At 50.5% G+C, this 6,633-nt stretch overlaps 1 protein-coding gene and 1 pseudogene across 1 annotated transcript in view; both read right to left on the bottom strand.

Annotated features, from left to right (window-relative positions):
- WDR70 (WD repeat domain 70) overlaps positions 1-6,633 on the bottom strand; it is a 369,437-nt gene that overhangs the window by 343,263 nt on the left and 19,541 nt on the right. The gene's annotated exons all lie outside the window — the stretch shown is intronic.
- LOC102874448 lies at positions 190-3,222 on the bottom strand (annotated as a pseudogene).

The raw sequence follows: 6,633 nt of genomic DNA, 5'->3' as shown, positions 1-6,633 counted from the left end.
CCACCTGGCAGGGGAAGGTCTGCGTTGCCCTTCCTGGTACCCTGTGGTCACTGCCAGGCAGGAGCCAGCAGCAGCAGCCCTCAGTGGAGAAGGGGGCAGGTGGACCTGTGTGTGTCCAGTCCCTCTACTCGGTCCTGTGGAGTGAAGGCCCACAGGCTCATCCAGACCAGTCCAGTCGGTGTCCACCCCTCAGCACCTCGCAGAGAAGCCAGTCAGGAGGGCTAAGAGTCTCCGCTCGATGCACAGCTTACACTTGTCAATGTTTTCCACATCCGTCTGGTCTGTGAGGATCTGCTGCAGCCCCTCCATGAGCAGCAGGGCCTTGTGGTAGCGCTGCATACAGTCCTCCCGGTGGTGGAACATCTCATCCAGCGCTGCTGACTGCACCATCTGCACAGCGTAGCTGAAGATGAGCTTCTCTGCCCTGATGCTGGGCACACAGTCCATGAGCCACCGCTTGTCCACGAAGAACCTCTGCAGCCGCAGGCTCAGGCTCTGGCAGGACAGCACGCTCGACTTGTACAGCTCGTTGAGCTTGTGGACCACCTGCTTCACGGTGGACGAAAGGCAGAGCTTGCCTGCCCGGATCTGCTCAATGGCCATCTGCAGTCCTGCTGACAATAGCTTGGCCACCTTGAGGTACAGCACCAGCTGCTCTGTAAAGCTCCACTCACGGCTCAGCTGGCTGATCTGGTCAGCTACCAGGCTTGCCGGCAGTTGGTACTCAGGGCCAACGGCCACTTCCCCAGCGCTGCCCTTCAGGGCAGCGATCTCCAGCACATGCTGGACGAAGGCCAGCGTGAAGCGTAGCCCATGCAGCACCTTTGTGTGCTCTTGCTCCATGAGGGTTTCCTCAGGCAGGTCAGGGACCTCAAAGGTCACAGCTCCTTCCAGGTTTGCAGCAATGGGGTCAGCAAAGCTACAGCAGTGTCCTGAGAATATGCATGTACGACGGTCCTGAGGTGGCGTGGTCCCACTTGGGGGGGAGCGCATGGGGAACACCACAGGGGAAGGGCTGCTGGAGCCCCCAGCACGGGCCCCGGGGTGTAGATTTTCTCCAAAGCCAGTGGAGGGAGCTATCTCCACGGGCTTCTCCTGCAAGCAGTTGGTGCTGCCTGAGTCTGGGGCCTGTGTGCTAAAGGCTGCCTTCAGGAGCAGGTTGGTGAGGCGGCCACTGCTCAGGGACCTGCCGAAAGGGCCCTTGGCCTCCTCGGGCGGCCGCAGCCCAGGGCCCAGCGGCTGTGCCTGGAAGGGTCCACCCTTCGTCAGGTCGGGGAGCGTGTGGTTCCGAGGGGGTGCCACCACCACACCCTGGCGGGCCAAGAGGGCTAACAGGTTGTGGGAGCTGGGAGTCTTGGGGAAGTCAAAGGATGGACCGGCCTTGGTTGGGGACCCCATGATGGGGGGCAGGGGATTCCGCTGCAGGAACTCAGAGAACTTGGGTGAGCCACGCAAAGGCCGGCAGGCTGACAGCGGGGGGCTGGCCTGTCGAGTGCCAAACGCAGTCCCCAGTAGGTCTGTGGGGGACTTGGGCAGCTTCGGGCGCACAACATGCAAGTCCAAGAGGTTGGGGGCGCTGCATAGTCGGCAGCCCATCCCAGTGACCCGGGGTGAATGTTCAGGTGCAGAGGAGCCTGGCCTTGGGAACTTGCTGCCCCTCAATTCAGCTCCTTGTGGGGAGGGTGTCCCGCCGGAGGCAGGCCTCTCAGGGATGGTTCCAACTTGGGGAGAGGATGTGTAGGGCTGGGCACCGCCCAGTGAGAACTTCCTAGCCAGGGCAGCTCCATGCTCAGTGTGGGATGGGGGTGAGGAGCTGGCACGGGCAAAGCCCCGTGAGCTAGTGCTGCCCAACCTGCGGATGGTAGTGGACCGGGGTGCCATGGTATACTGGCCAGAAGACTGCAGATTCTGCTCAATGCGCTGGTAGTTGTGGACCTGTGTGGGGACCGGGAAGGGGACAGATATACCATACCTGCTGCTAGAGGGGCCAGCCTGCCCTGAGGGGCTAGGGGAGCCACCGTAAGGTGGGGAAGGTGATGGGGTCCGGCCATGACTCTCCAGGCGAGCGGAGGCCACCAATGAGCTCCGGCTGCACACCAGGCTGTCTAGAAGGGGCTTGGCACCAGCCACTTCAGCTCCTAGTTCACCTGGAAACTGGGCCGGGACCATGACATCGGTGTAACAAGATGAATCCTTGCTACTACCACCCAAGTCTCGGGAGCCTTGCAGGGTCTTCTGCAGCTGCTGAACCTCCTCAAGGGATGGCGGGGAGGCCAGGTGTGAGATGGAGCTACTGCTAGAGCTGCTGCTAGAGCTGCTGCCAGAAACGGAGCTGGGGTACGAGGGCACGGGCAGCGGGGGAGACTTAGAAGAGCTGGTGTAAAGGAACGGGTGATGGAAGAACTCATCGAAGTCCATGCGGTCCTTGTGATTCCGCTGCAGCAGTCCCCGGAGCAGGTGCCTCAGGGGAGCTGAGGCCTCCTGAGGGATGGGGGGTATCAACATCTTGTTCTTTTCGTAGAAGAGCCGCAGGTACAGGGGGCTGCTGGCCTGGAAAGGCGCCTTCCCCGTCAGACACTGGTAGACAATGGTGCCAATGCTCCACAGGTCAGCCTTCCCGTCATAGCGCTGGGACATAATGACTTCCGGCGCCATGTACATAGGGGAGCCGCAGAGCGTGGCTGCCATCATGTTACTCTGAAGATACCTCGCAAAGCCAAAGTCAGCGATCTTGACGCGGATATTGTTGGGGTTCACAGGGCGCCCACTAGGGTTGGACAACAGGATGTTATGGGGCTTCAGGTCCCGATGGATGATGCCCTTGCTGTGAAGGAGCTGCATGGCAGCCACAATCTGCTGCAGGAAGAGCCGGATGGTGTCCTCGCTGAGCGTGCACATGGTCTGTAGGTAGTCAGCCAGATCCCCACCATTGCAGTACTCCATGACCAGGTAGACAGAATTGGCCATTTCCCGGAAATCGTACAACGCCACAATGTTTTCATGTTTCAGCTCCTTCAGGATCTTGATCTCCTTCCCCAGCAGAGTCTGCGACTTGGCGAGGTTCTTCCTGTTGATGCACTTGACGGCCACCTCCAGATTGTGCTTCTCCCGGTGGCGGCCCTTGAAGACCACGGAGAATGCTGAATGCCCGATCAAGTCCTTTCGGGAGAATTCGAACTTGCCCACGGTCTCCATGCCGCTGTGGCAGGGTTCCATGGCACAAGCCGGGCCAGGGGTGCGGCGCGTGGGGGGCGCAAGCGGTCCGCCAGGGCCGGAAGCGCGCTCATCGTCAGGGCCGTGGGCCCCGGGGGCTCGTAGCGGGGCAGCCAAGGCAGAAGGCAGGCCCACGGTGGCTGGGCTGCGGGGGTGGTGGAATGCACGGGACGGGGTCAGCAGGCTCGGGGGAGGGGAGGTCAACGCTGGGCGCTTTGGCTTCGGTTGCAGATCTTGAGGGTCAGAGCGCAGGTCTGAGTGCGGGGGGTTTAAGTACGGGGGGTTTAAGTATGGGTGCGCATACACTTCACTTAGGGCTCGGCGATTTCTACCAACTCTTACAGTCGGAGATATATCGAACATGCGGTCAAGATGCATTGATAACAATGGGTGACTGGAACACAAAAGTTCGTAACAGAGAAGAAGAATCAGTAGTTGGAAAACATGGGCTTGGTGACAAATGAAGCTGGAGATAGAATGATTGAATTTTATACAATCAATAACTTATCCATTGCAAATACGTTTTATAAAAAAACATAAACGCAGGTTTTACACATGGATTTCACCTGATGGTATACATAGGAATCAGATCGATTACATCTGCAGAAAAAAATCGCTGGACAAGCTCAATATCAGCTGTGAAAACTAGGCCAGGAGCTGACTGTGGAAGAGACCACGAACTAACTACTCATATGAAAGTTCAAGCTCAAACTGAGGAAAACTGAACCAAATCCACAGGAGCCAAAATATGAGTTTGAGTTCATCCCACCTGAATTTCAGAATCATCTCAGGAACAGGTTTGAGGCCTTGAACACTAATGAGGAAGACCAGATGAGTTGTGGGAGGATGTCAAATGTATCATCCAGGAAGAGTGCAAACGGTTATTACAAAGACAGAAAAGGAAGAAAAGACCAAAATGGATGTCAGAGGAAACTGAAGATTGCACTGGAGCATAGAGAAGTGAAAGCACAAGGAAGAATTCAAGATACTAAAGAGCTGAACAGAAGATTCCAAAAGGCAGCTTGGAATGACAAAGCAAAATATTACTATGACATGTGCGAGGAGCTAGAGTCGGAAAATCAAAAAGGCCGAACTCGTTCAGCATTTCTTAAGCTCAAGGAACTGAGGAACAAATTCAAACCTAGAGTTGCTATAATCAAGGATGCTTTAGGCAGAATACTAAATGATCCAGGAAGTATTAAAAGAAGATAGAAGGAATAGACCAAGTCATTGTATCAAAAGGAATTGGCAGATACAGAAGAATTTAATGAAATAGCATATAAGCTAGAGCCTATGGTGATGAAGGAAGAAGTTCAAGCTGCTTTGAAGGAAACAGCAAAAAATAAGGCCCCAGGAATAGATGGTATACCAATTGACGTATTTCAGCTAACAGATGTTGCCCTGGATGTGCTCACCAAGTTGTGCCAAGAAATCTGGAGAACAACCACTTGGCCAACTGACTGGAAGAGATCTGTATTTGTTCCCATTCCAAAGAAGGGTGACCCAATAGAGTGTAAACTACAGAACAATGCCATTGATTTCACATGCAAGCAAGATTCTACTGAAGATTATCATGCTTGGGACGGTGGAGGGTCGGCACAAGAGGGGAAGACCCTCTATGAGATGGATTGATTCAGTGACTGGGGTAATTGGGATGGGTGTGCCAGAAGCAGTGCGATTGGCACAGGATAGAGCAGGGTTTAGGGCTGTTGTACATAGGGTCATTATGAGTCGTAAACGGCTCAATGACACATAACAAACAACAACACCCCAACTCTGATATCAGTCCCATTTTACAGCAGTGGTACCATGCAGTATTTGTCCTTTTGTGACTGAGATATTTCACTCAGCATAATGTCCTCCAGGGTCACCCGTTTTGAATAATATTGCATGAGTTCCTTGTTTTTCAATGCAGCATAGTATTCCATTGTGTGAATATACCACAGCTTTTCCTATCCATTAATTTGTTGAAGGGTACCTGGGTTGTTTCCAACTCCCTGCTATTGTGAACAAAGGCGAAATAAACATGGGTTGTGCATATGTCAGTTATGGTCTCTTTGGGATATATTCCCAGTAGGGGAATTGCTGGGTCAAATGCTATCTCTATTTGCAACTTTTTGAGAAAGCACCATACCACCTTCCACAGTGGTTGCACCATTTTATACTCCCACCAACAGTGAATAAGGGTTCCAATTTCTCCACAACCTCAGCAGCATTTGTTGCTTGCTGTTCTGTTAAATTTTGCTATTCTGACTGGGGTGAGATGATATAAGTTGTTTTGATTTGCATATCTCTTAGAGCTAGGGATTTCTTCATGTGCTTGCCGGCCATCTGAATGTCTTCTTTGGTCAAGTGTCTATTCAAATCCTATGCCCATTTTTCAATTAGATTATTTATCTTTATCTTGTTGTGGTGTGAAAATGTTTTTAAACAAAATTTTTTCTTTTAATTGTTATTTTAAATTCTTTTTCTCTTTAGAGCAGGTCCCGATCATTATGTTGAGTGGCTAAAAGTCAGATAAAAATTAACTTTTTGATTGGAAGACAGATATCAGGATGGAAAATAGACAAGAAATCTCTCAAAAAAAACTAACAAGGAAAGAAAGGGATATTCAGCATAAAATTCTATCCAAATCCTTGGCTAATTTCTGAAAACACTTGTTGAAAGCTGAGTCCAAGAAACTCAAGTAAAACTAAAATTATCACAATCTAAATTACTAAACATACAACAAAATGGTAAATGGCACCTGTATTCAATTTTTTGAAAAGGCATTTAATGAAGATCGATCCTGGGAAAACTCACACATTGGAGTTAGCAAACCAAAGATTTAAGGCAGTTATTATAATTACGCTTAAGGCCAGAAAGAAAATACTTTCGTTTAATAGGCAAACAGAAACAGACTTTCAGCAGAAAAGCAGAAGCTGTTAAAAGCAACAGAAATTCTAAAGTTTTTAAAGACTAACTGCATGGTCTTGATAGTATTTTGTGGGTAACAAAAGCTAATAAGCACTAGAAATTCTCCAATCTGGAAATCAAAGACCAATTGTTTTAAAGGAACAGATCCTCTATGATTTGTGAGTCAACATCAAAACCTGTAAAATATACACAGGCGACTCTGGTGGTCTATCAGTAAGAAGTTGCACTGCAGTGCAACAATGAATGTATGGAAACCCAAAATATCCGTAAATGTTCATTAAAATTAATAAAATTTAATTTAAGAAAAAAAAAAGTTGCATTACAACCCTAGAGACACACAGTTTGAATCCAGCAGCTGCTCTGTGGGAAAAGGATGGGCAATCTACTTCGGTGTGATTTAATGTCTCGGAAAGCCCGCTGGAGGGTCAGCTATGAGTTAGTTCAGATTCCAGAGCATACAACAAATTATACATAACTCAAGGTGCAAGAAGAAAAATTGAGGGG

The sequence above is a fragment of the Elephantulus edwardii genome, unplaced genomic scaffold, assembly GCF_000299155.1.
Source record: "Elephantulus edwardii isolate Elephantulus edwardi_28Jun2011 unplaced genomic scaffold, EleEdw1.0 scaffold00079, whole genome shotgun sequence".
Classification (NCBI taxonomy): Eukaryota; Metazoa; Chordata; class Mammalia; order Macroscelidea; family Macroscelididae; genus Elephantulus; species Elephantulus edwardii.
Note: the sequence above shows the minus strand (reverse complement) of the source record. Positions and strands in the feature narration are given on the sequence as shown.